The sequence below is a fragment of the Anolis sagrei genome, chromosome X (assembly GCF_037176765.1).
Source record: "Anolis sagrei isolate rAnoSag1 chromosome X, rAnoSag1.mat, whole genome shotgun sequence".
Taxonomy (NCBI): Eukaryota; Metazoa; Chordata; class Lepidosauria; order Squamata; family Dactyloidae; genus Anolis; species Anolis sagrei.
The window spans coordinates 65,023,746-65,041,472 of NC_090034.1; the positions used below are offsets into that span (position 1 = coordinate 65,023,746).

The 17,727-nt window shown below is 41.7% G+C and overlaps 1 long non-coding RNA gene and 3 other non-coding genes across 4 annotated transcripts; all 4 read left to right on the forward strand.

The window, feature by feature from the left end:
* Positions 1-4,304: 4,304 nt before the first annotated feature.
* Positions 4,305-12,678, forward strand: LOC132780829 (uncharacterized). Its single transcript, XR_009631945.2, has 6 exons — positions 4,305-4,561; positions 6,687-6,797; positions 8,913-8,980; positions 9,511-9,582; positions 10,731-10,799; positions 12,532-12,678. It is a non-coding gene; the product is annotated as an uncharacterized lncRNA (long non-coding RNA).
* Positions 7,070-7,211, forward strand: LOC132782221 (small nucleolar RNA SNORA16B/SNORA16A family). The gene has a single exon (XR_009632055.1). It is a non-coding gene; the product is annotated as a small nucleolar RNA SNORA16B/SNORA16A family (small nucleolar RNA).
* Positions 9,087-9,221, forward strand: LOC132782226 (small nucleolar RNA SNORA44). Its single transcript, XR_009632059.1, has one exon. It is a non-coding gene; the product is annotated as a small nucleolar RNA SNORA44 (small nucleolar RNA).
* Positions 11,178-11,251, forward strand: LOC132782232 (small nucleolar RNA SNORD99). The gene has a single exon (XR_009632065.1). It is a non-coding gene; the product is annotated as a small nucleolar RNA SNORD99 (small nucleolar RNA).
* Positions 12,679-17,727: the final 5,049 nt, after the last annotated feature.

Sequence of the window (17,727 nt, forward strand, 5' to 3'; positions counted from 1 at the left end):
TAGAAAAACGGAATCCATAACATAAACATAATAACAGAAAAACAATACAGAGCAATCGAGTTTGAACAATCATCCTACCAGGAAAGCTTGTAACATCTGGGCTTATTTAGCTTTGAACAAGACTGAGCAAGTATTGCATAGGGAGCAGGCCAAAGATTTACCAACAGTTCAACCACCCAGGATTCTAATGATATTAAGCAATTGAGAGAGGCAGTAACAAATAAAATTCATTATTATCGATTAGGATACAATCATATCCCATCTATCTGATATGTCAGTTAGTAAAGTAGATATGTTACTGCACATTAATTCTTTGCCAGAACATTTGGTACTAGAGGCAAAAAGGTTACAAAATAGGAATGGGTTCCTATGCAACAAAAAGAACAATTCAATATGTTTCTGCAAATGTCTTATCCAACACGAACAATGTGTCCATATGAAATGAACCATGTCAGCTAAGCCATGCATAAGTAAACAAAAATATTTTGAATCTTCTAGACTGTTTGAAGCCTTCCTCCAAAATATATCAAAGGATGATTTCAAATTTTACCAGCATCCACTTTTCTTAGATTTCCATTTGTTGACTAAACACATTGATCTAAATGCATTTTTAGCATGCTGGTGATAGCTGCATTTCTTTCCTTTGCTATTCACACACACTTGTTTATCGGAGACTGTTAACAGAGGTATACCTATATTCTCAATATCCTTGCTAAACTGCAAATCCTAGGACTTCAAAGGACGTTGCCCATTTGGGTGCGATGGTTATGCTTGAAGTACAGTAACCTGTTTCTGTTGGGCTGTAGTTCATACTATTATTTTAGCACAGAGCACACACAAGTAAGTAGAATCATAAGAGTTGGAAGAGACCACAAGGGCCATCCAGCCCAATCCCCTGCCATGCAGGAATGCATCATCAAAGCACTCCTGGTTTAAAACCTCCAAAGTAGTGTATCCCACTGCTCTTACTATCAGGAATGTCCTATTTACATGGGAACCAGTGTATATCTGAGGAAAACGCTTTATGTGTTTGGAAATAGAAACTTGAGAAATGTATGGGTTAATGTTAAAATAAGCAGAAGTAAGCAATTTGTGGGGCAAGCTGGAAGAAAAAAAAAACTATATTATAGATGAAACTAAAAAAGTGAAGCAAGAAATCAACTGTTGAAATCAATTTATGTCCCAATTGTAGTTTAGACTTACATGTAATTAGAGATGTATGTTGTGTAGTTTGATATGTAATTATTGTTAGATACGTCTTGAGTTCCATGTATGCATAAGTGTGCTTTTTATTTGTGTGTTTTTCTCTTAAAACTTGTAATTAAAATATGGGGGGGGGGGTGTATTCCATCAGAAACTGTTTGCAAAGCATTGCAGAAACTTATTCTTTTTCAGATGGAATTCTATCGTGGTTCTTGAAATACTATGGATTCTTCCATTGCAGAAGCACAGTTTTTGTGTGCAATAAGCAAATCTGTATGCATCCCATCAGCAATGATAGTCTTAAAAAGTTCAAAGAGTGATGCTAGGGGTGATTTGAATGTGTGGAGGAATCAGAGCTGTTAGGCTCAAAAATAACCCTCATATTTCTCACCTGGCATCAGCCACTGATTATGCTGTTTAGCAGGTATTGCACCACCTGACATCTGTCGGGAAGTAACAGCTAGCAATGAAAGGACCAAGTCAGTGACATCTCCAGCCCATCCCCTGTTCGGATATCAGCCAGCATGCCAATGCCTTAAATCAAGAAATCGTTTTCTAAAATGTACAGAGATACTTGCAGGAACACCTCAGCAAGCGAGATTCCAAAAGTGACAGGCAAAAACCTGGAACCTCAATCAGTGGCTGATACTGAATGAGCGACTTGTCATAGATTGACAATACCCAGCGGAAGGAATGCTAGATCAAGCAGACACTGAGTTGCAAAATAAGGACTCTGCAGGCTTCGAGTTACAAAAGAAACTAAGTTTACTAAGTACATACATCAGACACGTCTTTCTACAGTGAGCTACAATTCAGGAACTAGTCAAAACCAAAAGCCTCTTCACATCTGCTTATCTTCTCTTGCTGAGACTGGCTACTCCCTTCTGTTCTCAGCAAGAAAAAAAACTATGTTACTTTTCTCAAGTTCACTTAATCGCAGCCTCAAAGTATAAACATTTCTGCATGGCATTTTCAATTCACAGTGGCACCCATATTTGCAATACATAGAAGCACATTTAAAACACATACATAACTAAATTAATCCTGACAAGACTCCCCCTGGGTACACAGAAAATGGGGTGACTTGGAAGGCACTGAACAGACTCTGCACTGGCACCATGAGATGCAGAGCCAATGTTACGAAGTGGGGCCACAAAGCGCCATCCACGACATGCAAGTGTGCAGAAGAGCACACCACTGACCACCTGCTGCAATGCAACCTGAGCCCTGCCACATGCACAATGGAGGACCTTCTTGCAGCAACACCAGAGGCACTCCAAGTGGCCAGCTACTGGTCAAAGGACATTTAGTACAATGCAAGTTTTTAAACTTTGTGGTATTTCTATATATTATAACTGTATTCTCAATTCGCTTCATGATAAAAGTATTCGCCTCCCTGTGGACAATAGGAATTGCAACGCAGTTGAAGCTGTTGTCCTCCCTGAGCCTGGGGAAAGGTAAAAGGACACCTAAAAGCCAAGGTTTGTACCTAGGCCCAGCTATCTTTACTAAAGAGAGCCAACTGTGGCCTGCCAGGTATTCCTGCAAGACTGCATACCTCTTTATAAAAAACTATAATAATAATAAAACTTTATTTCTACCCCGCCACCATCTCCCCAAGGGACTTGGAGTGGCTTACATGAGGCCAAGCCCAGCAGTACATCAATAAACAAAAGCAATAAACAAAAACGATAAATACAATACAATTAATATAAATCACATATAAACAATAACCAATAAACAGTAACACACAAAGATTTAAAAACCTATGGCCGGGCCAAATGTAATAGATTAAAAAATAAACGCTGGGCAAGGGCTAGAAGGCAGGATCATCAAGTTTGCAGACAACACCAAATTGGGAGGGATAGCCAATAGTCCAGAGGACAGGAGCAGGATTCAAAACGATCTTGACAGATTAGAGAGATGAATGGCCAAAACTAACAAAATGAAGTTCAACAGTGACAAATGCAAGATACTCCACTTAGGCAGGAAAAATGATATGCAAAGATACAGAATGGGGGACAATGCCTGGCTCGAGAGCAGGACGTGTGAAAAAGATCTTGGAGTCCTCGTGGACAGCAAATTAAACATGAGTCAACAATGTGATGTGGCAGCAAAAAAAACCAATGGGATTTTGGCCTGGATCAATAGGAGCCTCGTGTCTAGATCTAGGGAAGTCATGCTACCCCTCTATTCTGCTTTGGTTAGACCACACCTGGAATACTGTGTCCAATTCTGGGCACCACAATTCAAGAGAGATATTGACAAGCTGGAATGTGTCCAGAGGAGGGCGACGAAATTGATCAAGGGTCTGGAGAACAAGCCCTATGAGGAGCGACTTAAGGAGCTGGGCATGTTTAGCCTGAATAAGAGAAGGCTGAGAGGAGATATGATAGCCATGTATAAATATGTGAGAGGAAGCCACAGGGAGGAGGGAGCAAGCTTGTTTTCTGCTTCCCTGGAGACTAGGACGGCATGGAACAATGGCTTCAAACTAGAAGAAAGGAGATTCCATCTGAACATGAAGAAGAACTTCCTGGCTGTGAGAGCCGTTCAGCAGTGGAACTCTCTGCCCCAGAGTGTGGTGAAGGCTCCTTCTTTGGAGGCTTTTAAACAGAGGGTGCTTCTTGGCGGAATGGGGTTGGACTGGATGGCCCATGAGGTCTCTTCCAACTCTATGATTCTATGAATAAGGTAAGATATAACTGGTATAGGGTTTTCAAAGAGAGATGAGGGAACGCAATCAATCCTAAACCATTAGTAAATGCATTCTGAGGGCATATTGCTGAGTATTTTCCTTATCTCTATCGCTATTGAGGAGGGATGTGTGAAAAAAATGTCTATTCCTTTCCCAAAAAGAAATGTAGAAACTGCAGCACCGGAAACGCTCGAAATGCTAAATCCGGATGCAGACAACAACCAATCCCGAAACGTGTTTCATCTCCCATGTTCACAAGAGCCAATTGGAGGTGGCGTTCTAAGAAGAGGGAGAAAGAACGCCGAAAGCAAGCAACAGCCAATCCCGAGAGGTGTTTCATCTCCCCTTTTAACAAGAGCCAATCGGAAGCGGTGTTCGAAGACGAGGACTATAAAAGGCGGCGCCTGGCGAGGCCTCGGCCTTTTCCCCACGGACGTCGGTCGAGATCGGCTGTTGTGCTTGTTATCCTGCGCGCAATCCATTGCCATCCTGGTTCGCCTGCACGGCCGGTGGGGTTTTAAGCGGAGATGTCGCTCGCCGAGGTAGCGTGGGCCCCGTGTCGGGAGGAATTGGCGGCCGAACACGGTCCGAAGGCCGGTCGAGCCACTAGGTCCCGAAGCCGGCTGAAGGTCTTTGGCGAAAATGGCGCCTAGGCCTCAGGTAGGCCTTTCCTCTCTAGAATGAGCTCCTCCCTTGTGCTTTCCCATCGAGCAGGCCTGGGCCAACTCCGGCCTTCCCTCCCACAATGTGAAGTAATTGTAATACGATTGGCATGGCTCCTGGATTATGACTTCCTGTCCTGTTTTAATAGTTCGACTAGCCGTCCCCTGCCACGCGTTGCTGTTGATCTGGAAAATAAAGTAATGAGAAAGTGTTGGTTTCTAATATATGTAATTCCTTTATGCTTGTGAGTAAACAGTATTTCTTGCTGTTTCTTTGTCAGTGTTGATGTGGAGAGTGTCTGGTTTGCCTACTCTGGAACATGCAACATCTCATTGTCCTCCTTTAAGGGTCCCTTTCAAATCTATGATACTATATCTGTGTGTGAATCATATCTATCTATATCTATGGCTGGATGGCTCTTTGTCAGGAGGACTTTGATTATGTTTTCTTACCCTGATGAAGGGAGTTGGATTGGATGGCATTTTCTGTAGGTCATGGGGGTTCTGTGTGGGAAGTTTGCCCCAATCCTGTCGTTCATGGGGTTCAAAATGCTCTGATTGTATGTGAACTGTGTATCCCAGTGACTACAACTCCCAAATGTCAAGGTCTATTTCCCCCAAACTCCATCTGTATTCATATTTGGGCGTATTGAGTGCTTGTGCCAAGTTTGGTCCAGATCCATCCTTGTTTGAGTCCACAGTGCTCTCTGGATGTAGGTGAACTACAACTCTCAAACTCAAGATCAATGCCCACCAAACCCTTCCAGTATTTTCTGTTGGTCATGGGAATTCTGTGTGCCACGTTTGGTTCAATTCCATCATTGATTGAGTTCAGCATGCTCTTTAATTGTAGGTGAACTATAAATCCTGGCAACTACAACTCCCAAATGACTATCATAATTTTTGAGTGATGATTACACCTTGTGTTGTGAGACGTTTTGCCAAATTTGGTGTGATTTCGTTCATTGGTTCTTTTGTTTTTGAGGTACTCATTATGCACAGAACATTTTTATATATAAATATATAAAAAATAAATCTATAGAAATAAAAATGTAATATTCGTTTATGGGATTAACTGAACTCAAAAACCGCTGGACGAATTGCCAACAAATTTGGCCACAAGACACCTACTAAACCAAGGTGTGACCATCACTCAAAAAATTGGATTTCATCATTTGGGAGTTGTAGTTGCTGAGATTTATAGTTCATCTACAATCGGAGAGCATTCTGAACCTCACCAATGATGGAATTGGGCCAAAGGTGACACACAGGACTCCCATGACCAACAGAAAACACTAGAAGTGTTTGGTGGGCATTGACCTTGAGTTTGAGAGTTGTAGTTCACCTACATCCAGCGAGCACTGTGGAATCAAACAATGATGGATCTGGACCAAACTTGGCACAAATATTCAATATTCCCAAATATGAAGACAGATGGTGTTTGGGGGAACTACAACATTTGAGAGTTGTAGTTACTGGGATTTATAGTTCAGCTACAATCAAAGAGCGTTCTGAACCCCACTAATGACAGAATTGGGGCAAACCTCCCACAAAGAACACCCACAACCAACAGAAAACACTTAAGGCCATCCAGTCCAACTCCCTTCATCAGGGCAAGAAAACATAATCAAAGCCCTCCTGACAAAGAGCCATCCAGCCATAGATATAGATAGATACAGTATATTCTGGCGTATAAGACTACTTTTTAACCCAAGAAAATCTTCTCAAAAGTCAGGGGTCGTCTTATGCGGGTGTAGTCTTATGCATGGGAGTCGTCTTAACTCTATATTTCAACTGGAAAAGTTGGGGGTTGTCTTATACGCCCAGTCGTCTTATATGCCGGAATATATGGGTATATTATTCATACACACAGATACAGTATCATAGATTTGAAAGGGACGCTTAAAGAAGGACAATTATATGTTGCATGTTCCAGAGTAGGCAAACCAGACAATCTCCACATCAACACTGACAAAGAAACAAGAAATACTCTTTACCCACAAGCATAAAGAAATTACATATATTGGAAACCAGCACTTTCTCATATAAATGGCCTTATCTAGGACTCCTGGTTTAGTTCTTCCCAGTCCTTCTAATGTGTGTTTCTTTATTGTTCATTGCAGCCTGTATGTCACATTTTCGGAAACAGATGTCTCAGTAAAATATGGATCCATTCCCCATACCGATGCTTCTTTGCCTTTGCAGAACCCTGACTAGCAGCAAATGACCTTATGGTAAGTGTTATAACCTTTTGATGTCAGTGCTGCTTGTAGCTGTTTTGTGGAACCATCCTCTGCGGAGCTTCCTGGACTTTTCTGCTCAGCATTGGTTGAGTGGAATATTTGTGTCCTAGCAAAGAAGGCACTGCCATATGAAATCCAGATTTTCTGCTTTAAACTGGATTATATGGCAGCGTAGACTCATATAATCTAGTTCAAAGCAGATAATGTGGATTATCTGCTTTGATAACCTGAATTATATGGCAGTGTAGAAGGGGCCTGCCTCTTCACGGCCCTCTCGAAGCTGTGTCTGTCTCTTTATGTGGCTGATGCGGTCAAAAAGGTGCCAAAAATAACTTTTCTCTTGACGGTCGCTGTTCAGTTGGTTCTCCTATAACTGTCCAGCAACAATTTTGGGGAAAAACATTGGTGATTCTGAGTAACAGTACTGTGCAGCTCACATATAAGACTAGGTGGAAAGGTTGGGTTCTAGATGAAAAGGGAATGTGTTATCAAGCTTATGATTTTGGACTGGGATTTCGTAGAGATGCCATTTTAGTGTATTTACTATACAGGGTTAGTCAAAATGCATAGGCCAATAAGCCATTCAATTGAATGGCTTATTGGCCTATGCATTTTGACTAACTCTGTATTTTAAGTGTTTTGGCACACTATTGTAATTTTTGTATTGGTCTTTTTAAATTTGTCTAGTGTGGGTAGATATTAGCTGTCTTGAGTCCACATCAGGAGAAAGGTGGGATATAAATAAAGATAATAACACCATTCACCTGTAAAGAGCCCAGTGGGTGTTCTATAGTCCAGGCTATCTGTTTTGAACTGGATTATATGGCAGTGTAGATCCAACCATAGTTTCCCATGCATCTTAGGCTAACTTGCCTAAGATGGTTGTGAGGATAGTGTGATGGGTGGTGAAACCCATTCCTTTCTGAGCAGGAATAGTAGAAATATATAAAAAGTACACGTCGTTGTTCAATTTTTAAAAAAATCAAATTTACAAGACACAAAACTTGTGTAGTCGCATAGAAGAACTTAATTTTTCAAAATTACTGCACAAAATTTTAGAGATACCAAGTTAAACCATAAATAAATGCATGTTGAAGTAAGAAATTACATATAAAACTGCTTGCAAACATCCTGTTTTAATACAGGGTGAAGCAGCATGACTTTTTTAAAATGTGCACCATTCAGTCGGTTGAAGACTTAGCGGAGCGCTAGTGGGCTCGTTCGAGAGGCGGGAGTATAAAGTTTTGTCCTGACACAGTACAGTTGCCATCACTGTGTGCTTTTGCCGAAAAGGCCTACTTTTCGAACTGATTTGGAGTGGCCGGCCCGCTCTCCAGATTTGGCCCCTTGTGATTTTTTTCAATGGGGTTTTTGGAAATCCCGTGTATCTGTGAACCGTCCAAGGACCCCACAAGATTTGAAAACCAACATCCAGGAAGAAATTGCCAACATAACACCTGCTATGCAAACGCCAGAAATTGGTTTATTTTATTTATTTATTTACGGCATTTATATGCCACCCTTCTCACCCCGAAGGGGACTCAGCAGCTTACAATATATATTTTCATACAATATCTTATATTGGCATAGTACAATATCAGTATTATATATTACTATATTGCACTATACCATTATATTGTAATATTATTAATAATATTACATGTAATGTAAATATATAGTTATATTTTATTATTACTCGTATTATATTGTATTACATTATAATATTATAAATTTTATATGTATATACAATATATTATATTATTAGTAAAGACAACATGGAAATGTCTTCTGCTCCCCTCTGTCTTCGCATTCTCAGTGTATGGAGAATGGGGGACGTCACCTACCTAATTTGATCTTCAAAACTACGTAGAACAAAACTTTAGGTATGTGCCTACATTATTAAAAAAATTCAAGTCAGGAATAGCGTTAAGCCTTGCAAGTATTTGTTTTCACCCTTTATAAAACCTTTACCAAGTCTATTAGATTGAGGGCATGGAGAAAACTGATGAGGAAAGAATGCACCTGATACACAGAAAGATGGAGGTGACAGGTGAGTTAATAGCATAGCCTTTTGTTTCAACTCTTGCCACTGTGTTCCCTTTCCAGGACTGAGGACATAAAGGAATCTTGCACCTTTTCTCATGGAGGTTCCTTGAGTTCTGTTCAGAGCACAGGTAAGAGAAAACTTGGTTCAACCTCAGTGTTAGTATTTAGAATATAAATACCGTGTTGATTTTATTCTTTTTAGAAATTCAGCCCACTTTATTGCTGGCAAGTAGCCTGCATGTTAAACCAAGAGCTGTGGCTTAGCGTGATAGCCGCAGGATCTCCAACAGCATGCGAGAACAAAATGGGAGTGACTTTGACTTCTCAGTCTTTTCTTAGCTGCAGATGTCACTCGCCTCTCCTACAAGCAGGGTTTTCCCATTAAGACAAGTCTAGATTTTCCCAGTCTCGTTTCTATACCCTTGAAGTGCTTGATTAGAAGCGACAGAACAGAGCTGATGATACTGCATACAGTGCCTTTTCCTGGCCAGGGAGCTTTCTTCTCCCTTCTGTCCATGAAGGCAAATGGTTTTGATTTGTATGTTTTCCATAAATATACTAGATTTAAACAGCTCTGCTTAAGTAGGCTGAGTGGATTGTTATCTGGTGCAGAATTTTCCTTAAAATGTTGGTTGTTTTTTCTTCCTGTTATTACTAGGTATCTTTGGAGTCAAGTGATAACATTGTCTCGTCATAGGCAATCGGGCTTACTAACAGTAAGGCATGCAAGGTAATGTATAGATTTTATTCACTTGTATGTCAGTCCTACAAGAGAAAAAGGAAGAGATAAAAATACAATATCCTCCCTATCCCTTTCCCATTAGATCGGAATACTGATCTCATGGTCAAGAAGGAGGGAAAGTAAAATGGAAGATGGCCCTCACATCTTTGCTGGGGCAAATCCTGCATTGAACTGGGCTAGCTTGAAACAGTTTTTGATCAGTTGCTGCTATGCTAATCTCATGAAATAAGACATCACGAGTGACACTTGTTCACTTCTTGTTGTTTTATTATGTTTTTATATGGTTCTGCTTTTTAAACGGGGATCAAGATTGATTGTGGCAAGTCCATTTTGTTCTCAACACTCCCCTGAAATAGGTTAACTTTCACAAAATCATCCAACTCCTTATCTAGATCCCCTGACCATTTGTCTTCTGACTGAATTTATCTGTCGTAGCAAGAGAAACAGAAAGTCTCCTTGTACCACAAAGAGACTTTAGTGCCACATAGAATATTATAGTTTCTAACATGACACTATTATTATTTTATTATTATTAACTTTATTCGTACCCCACTAACATCTCCCGAAGGACTCGATGCGGCTTACACAGGCCAAGGCCTCAATAAAACAGCATTATAACAAATACACATAAACCAAAAGCAAATCAAAACATTAAGCAATAACAGTAAAAAAGTACACTGTAACACAATAAAAACTAGGCCGGGCCAAATGTGATGGGTACAAATTAAAAAGTGCTGGATATGCTGAGTGAGATATAAGGATTTTTGGATAAGTGCAATGTGCGGACAATCTTAATCACTAATAAAATGCTTCTGGGACGTGTTGCTGGGGTTTCCTATTCACTACAGTAGATTTTATTAGATAATGTATTTTAAATGGCTGTTCTTTTCTGTGGATACATCACTTAGGATGGGAGGAAATGAACTTCAACAAATCCTTAATTTGTTTTTGTAAAGAGGAGTTGGAGTAGGATGTTAACATATTTTGAGTTGGAATCATAGAGTTGGAAAATACCACAAGATTTCTTGACTTTGCTACAGTGTAGTTGAGATTGTGATCCTATGATTGTTCACTTGGACATTGTGAATGTTTATTTAAGATATGGTTCATTTCCTAATATTGTTTGTTTCTTATAGAAATGGTTGTGCAGAGTGATGAACTGCGTGTTCCTCTGAAAAGAATCTTCAACTTGGTCGATGTCTTAGGTAATATGTAAGAATCATTGTTATTCGTAGTTTCATTTTTAAGTGATTGATTCATGTTTTTATTTGTTTTGGACAAAATGTCGTTGCCAGTAACAAAATGTTGGGAAAGTAGTGCTTTTGGAGTGCAGTTGCTAGAATCACCCAGTCATGTTGGCTGGGTAACTCTAGTACTGGTTACTAACTAGAGTACAAAATAATTATTTGAGCACTAGAGTACAAAATAATTTGTTGCCAGATCTGGCAATAAAGAACTGAAAACTTGCTGCTGCTAGAGTAGGAATACTTTGATTGTGCTTTTCCTGCATGGCAGTGGGTTGGACTAGATGGCCCATGTATCTTCTATGATGGTGGCATATGCTGCGTGAAGCAGCATCTCTGACTGGTCTGTGATGACTCATGTTTCTAATGGTGACAGCTGGATGAATCCTGCGGATATGGGGCTGAGACCAGCTGTGGATAACCTTGGAAATTGTTCTTTCAAAGGACAAAATCTCCTGTGATTGAGCCTGGACCTTTTCTGAAATGTGGGAGTAACAGAGTGGTCCTCTTTTGTAAGGCATTGCTAGACCTTGTACAAACTGAATTTTGGGGTTCATCTACAATGTAGAATAAATGCAGTTTACACCAATTAAATTGCCATGGCTCAGTGCTATGGCCACAGCCTTCTGCTGGTGCCTCACCAACTACAAACCCCAGGATTCCATAGTGTTGGTGATTGAAATTAAAATTGGAACAGAAGTCCTCATGATTTATTTCCCTTGCTTTTCGAGTATCTAAGTATTCTGCGGTGTAGATTGGGGTGGGTAGGGTAGAGTTTGTTGTGGTTTATACGAAAGCTAACCCAGAAAATGTGCAGTCCTGTCCAGACTTCCCAGCCCTTTGTTCATCCACAAAGAGTAAATATGAGCCAAGTAAATGGGAAAAAAACAAAACTTAGGTAACAGAATTAAATAAGCAGCTTCACAAAAATATCCAGCTTTGAAAATAACTCCGTCCATTTGCAGAAATAAAACTCACACAAAGTCCTATGCATTAAATCCATGCATCTTCTTCCTCAATGGTGCAAGGAGACAAGTCTTGAAGCAAATGGTTCAGTAAGTCCCAAAATCCATTAGAAAAACTAAGTTATACTCCATTCAAGGAGTGGTTCAAACTTGATTGCTTCAATTATCCAGGTGTTTTCCCTCAACACACACACAGGAGACGATCCTTACAAAAACTTATATGCATATACTGTAACAGAGTTTGGGATTCTGGAATATATTGCTGTACCTGGGAGATCTGGAGTAGGAATCATGGCTTAGGCAGGGGGACCTAGTGGGGGCATTGTATTGTTGATGTACCGTAATGCACAGTAAAGGGGGGGGGGGGGCAGGCACGCTACAGGTGGATAGCACTGAATTTGCATAATCTCAAATGTTCATAATGGGTTCTTGAGAAGTCCTTCACTCCTAGATTCAAAGTGAACAATAACCCTATCAGCAACCACCAGAATTGAGATCACAAGTGGTTTCACACCATAATCCACTTTCATTTTTCATCATTCTAATGGTAGTGGGGTGTTTACTGGCTATTGATACAAATGGGAGTTGATGGTATTATACAAATTATTTTCAGTAATCTTGCAGATGTACTGCAAATTATCCAGAAATGTATTCATAGCTCTGTCTTCCACTTCAGTTGAAAATAGCTGCATATTTATAACTTTGGAGTAACCAGTTCTCTTTTCTAGGTCTTCAGAGACGCCTTGGAATTCGTCATAGAACAAACATAAGAACTCATCTACTGGCAATTTTGGGAGGATCTGTAGAGCTATGAGTAAAATAGTCATATTTCCATGCCTGTTTTATTAAAGAATGTTTTTAAAAATAATGAAAAACAGCCTTCAGTCTCTTGTTTACTTTGCTAAGTGGTTTGACTTATAATGTGCCTTGTCTTCTTTATTAGAGTTAATGTCATGTCTGTGAACCCAAGTATATTTGGTGAATAAGCTATAAAGATTTAATTTATACATTTACTGATTCTTAAGGCGTAGGACTAGTCCAAACTAGAATGTCTCCTGAATGTCAACTCTGTGAATGTTCAGTGAAAATGTATGGAAACCTTGTAAATTTTATTTATTTATTTATTAATCAATTTTATATACCGCCACTCCCCGAAGGCTTGGAGTGGCTTACAATATACATATGTGATACGTTACATTTAAAATCAAAGAAAATTTTCAATCAGCCAGATTCAAATGCCAGCCTAAATAAATAAGTTTTACAAGCTCTACAAAAAGATAGTAAGTCTCGGAGAGCTCGTGTTTCCGCTGGCAAGGCATTCCACAGGTAAGGAGCCACCACCGTGAATGCTCTACGCCTAGTAGACATCAGGTGAAAGGGCCTAAAACTGGGAACTTCAAGGAGATTCTGGAGTGATCTCGGGGGGTTGGTAGGGGGTGAGGCAGTCCCTCAGGTACTCCGGCCCCAGGCCATGTAAGGCCTTACAAGTAAGAATCAGCACTTTGAAGGTAATCCGGTGCTCAATCGGCAACCTGTGCAGTTGCTGCAAGATTGGAGTGATATGACACCTCGTTGGGAGCCCTGCGAGAAGCCGGGCAGCAGCATTTTGCGCTAGTTTAAGTTTCTGGGTCACCGATAAAGGCAGGCCTATGTAGAGGGCATTACAGTAGTCCAACCGTAGCCTGGACAGATAGGGAGCATGATGACTTTTCTAACTGGGACTAGTACTTCCATTTCGGCCAATACTTTGGGTTGTTTTCAATCAAAAAGTGTATGAACTGGATCCGAATGCAAAAAACTAGGCATAGAATTAAAGAATAAAATAAGACATCTCAAATACATTCTGAGCCTAGACATTTGTTTCCAGTGCCGAAACTGAACTGAGTGTATATATAGAAAAGTCATTACTGCTTGTTCCAAACTCCTTTATTTTGCAGCATAATTTAGATAATTACAAATGAACTGTTGCCATTGCTAAGACAATTAGAAGTTGCAAAAGCCCATCAACTCTAAAGACACCCGGTCTGCTAGTGGAACCCAATTTATTATTATTATCTTTATTTATACCCCGCTAACATCTCCCGAAGGACTCGGTGCGGCTTACACAGGCCAAGGCCTCAATAAAACAACAGCATAACAAAACACATAACTTAAAGCAAAACAAACAATAAAACAATAGCAGTAAACAATAAAAACAATACACAACGACACAATAAAACTAGGCCGGGCCAAATGTAATTGGTACAGATTAAAAAGTGCTGGGTGTGATAGGTGGATGTAGGATTTTAAGGTAAGTGCACTGTGCAGACAATCTTAAAACTCTGATAAAATGCTTCTGGGACATATTGCTGGAGTTCCTATTCTGGAAAGGCACGTCGGAACAGCCAGGTCTTCAAATTCTTCCTAAAGACTGCCAACGTAGGGGCTTGTCTGGTGTCTTTGCGACGCAGGTGGGATCGCGAGCAGGGCCTCTCCGGATTAGTGAAGAGAACTCGTGGGTTCATAAACGGGGATGCGGTCATGCAGGTAGGCTGGTCTCAAACCGTTTAGGGCTTTGTAGGTAAGCACCTGCACCTTGAATTGGGATCGGAAAATAAATGGCAGTTAATGGAGCTCCTTGAACAGGAGGGTTGACCTCTGTAAGGAGCACCAGTTAACATCCTGGCGGTGGCCGCCCGTTGGACCACTTGAAATTTCCGAGCCGTTTTCAAGGGCAGCCCCACATAGAGTGCATTACAGTAGTCCAATCTAGAGGTGACCAAGACATGGACCACCCCGGCCAGATCAGCCTTTGCGAGGTATGGTCGCAGTTGGCACACGAGTCTCAATTGTGCAAAAGCCCTCCCGGACACTGCCGACGCCTGAGCCTCAAGCGTAAGTGATGAATCCAAGAGGACTCCCAAACTGCGGACCTGTGACTTCAGGGGGAGTGCAACCCCGTCCAGCACAGGTTGCCACCCTATACCCCGATCCGGTTTACGATCGACCAGGAGGACCTCTGTCTTGTCGGGTCCTCCTCATCCAGATAGCCACAGTGGCCAGGCCCTCATTCAGCACTCGGGCCTCCTTGGAGTTAGGTGGAAATGAGTAGTAGAGTTGTGTGTCATCTGCATAGAGTTGGCACCTAACTCCAAAACTCCGGATGACCTCTCCCAGTGGTTTCATGTAAATGTTAAAAAGCATAGGAGACAAAATAGAGCCTTGCGGGACCCCACAGGTCAAAGGCCAGGGGTCCGAGCAGGCATCTCCCAGCTTCGCCATCTGGGATCGACCCTCCAGGAAGGACCGGAGCCACGACAAAACTGTGCCCCCGAGACCCATCCCAGAGAGTCGACCCAGAAGGATACCATGATCGATGGTATCGAAAGCCGCTGAGATGTCCAAGAGAACCAACAGGGTCACACTCCCCCTGTCCAGCTCTCTACGGAGGTCATCCACCAAGGCGACCAAGGCCATCTCAGTGCCGTGACCAGGCCTGAAACCAGTCTGTGACTGATTTAGGTAGCTGTTGTCATCTAGAAAGCCCTGAAGCTGGGAGGCGACCACCTGCTTCAGCACCTTGCCCAGAAAAGGGAGGTTGGAGATGTTGTTCAGCACCCGGGGGTCAAGGGAGACCTTTTTAAGGAGTGGACGAACCACAGCTTGTTTTAGTCAGGATGGAAAAACCCCCTCCTCCAGTGATGCATTAATGATCAACACAAACCAATCAACCAACCCCTCTCTGGCCGATTTAATTAGCCAAGACGGGCAAGGGTCTAGAGCCGACGTGGTCGCCCTCACAGCACCAAGGACCTCCTCCACGGTCTCAGGAAGAACAAGCCTAATTTACTTCCCATTTTGCCTTAGGAAAGAGATCCATAACTTCTAGAGCCATTTCCCAGCATTCTGATCTGCAGCTCTGTGGAAATTCTCTATTTGGGGCATTGTCTGTTTTTAAGAGGTGGGCTTTTTTTGGTCATGTCCAAGCACGAATGTCTGTGGTTTAGTTTCAGAAATTCTAAATAGGATGCCAGAGAGAGCTGCATCTTCAGGAAATACAGCTGGAAGGAGTTCAGAGCTTCCACAACCTGCAAGTCACCCATATTGTTGGGCCAGCAAATACATAAGAGGACAGTCTGTAGCTGATACTGTTCTGGCTTCCTCTTTCAAGCTTGCATTCTTTTAACATGTTAAATGCTAGTTGGAAGGTAAGGTAGATGGTTTTGTTCATGGCTTTTAACTGGTTTCCTAGCAAATGTGCAAGATCAATGAAATAGGAACTTTAGCTTCAGTGTGGATGTTTTAGAATTAACAAATTACTAGTTTTTTAATATACAAGTGCTTATGCAAACATTTCTGGGCTGGTGGGTTTAGTGATTTAGTGGCATTTTTAAGATACGCTGGTTTTGCTTCATTGAATACTGATACCGATTCTCACACTTTAATATTATATAGCTTTAGTCACATTAGGAGCAATGAAATCTCAATCAAGAGAACATTAGAAAGGCCTTGCTGGGCCACAGTGAAGGCCTGTCTCATGAACAGTTTTATTTCCATACTAGCTTGAGTATCCAGCAATGCCTGAGTTAGGTATTTTGTAATGATGTTAGAAGTAGTCACTGTTTTTGGGATTTATGAACGGTCCCATTACAACTACAACTCCCATAATCCTTAGTCAATCCCCCCCTCCCCAAAAATGTTGGGTCTGTGTTCCAGGTTGGGTGCTCTCTGGATGTGGGTGAGCGCTCTCTGGATTTATTTATTTATCGTGTCAGGAGCAACCAGACATTTGTATTACATTTTTAACAAAACAAACAGACAAAACACAAAGTTTGCAAGCTTGGTAGCTGATTAAATGTCCTTTGACCAGTATCTGGCCACTTGGAGTGCCTCTGGTGTTGCCGCAAGAAGGTCCTCCATCGTGCATGTGGCAGGGCTCAGGTTGCATTGCAGCAGGTGGTCTGTGGTTTGCTCTTCTCCACACTCGCATGTCGTGAATTCCACTTTGTGGCCCCATTTCTTAAGATTGGCTCTGCATCTCATGGTGCCAGTCTGTTCAGCGTCCTCCAAGTCGCCCAGTTTTCTGTGTGCCCAGGGGGGAGTCTCTCATTTGGTATCAGCCATTGATTGAGGTTCTGGGTTTGAGCCTGCCACTTTTGGACTCTTGCTTGCTGAGGTGTTCCAGCGAGTGTCTCTGTAGAACTTAGAAAACTATTTCTTCATTTAAGTCGTTGACGTGCTGGCTGATACCCAAACAGGGGATGAGCTGGAGATGTCACTGCCTTTGTTCTTTCACTATTGGCTGCTACTTCCTGATGGATGTCAGGTGGTGCGATACCAGCTAGACAGTGTAGTTTCTCCAGTGGTGTAGGGCGCAGACACCCCGTGATAATGCGGCATGTCTCATTAATAGCCACATCCACTGTTTTAGCGTGGTGAGATGTGTTCCACACTGGGCATGCATACTCAGCAGCAGAGTAGCATAGCACAAACACCCCAGGGGTGTTCATCCTTCCCTGTTATCCAAAGCTGATATATATATATAGAGAGAAGGGTGAACACCCCTGTGGTCTTTGTGTCGCTGCCTGTGCCCCCCATTCAGAAGATTTCACCTCTCTTTCTGCCCCTTTGCTCATTGGATTTTTAAAAATTTGACTTGTGGAACCAAGGATATACAGTTTCAGTGGAGACCCCTTTTCCCCATGAAAATAACTTCAGGAGTGAATATTTTTATTTATTTGCAGTATTTGTATACCGCTTTTCTCACCCCGAGGGGAACTTCCCTTCCTAGCGGTAGATTTCTCTCACTTCCTGTTGTCTCATCCCTGTTCTTAACTAGGAGTTGTTTATAAGCTGGATGTTTGTAATTTGAGGACTGCCTGTATGTATAGATTGACCAGTCAGGTGTTTGCAGGCAGAACACAAGTGAGTATGATTTAGGTAAT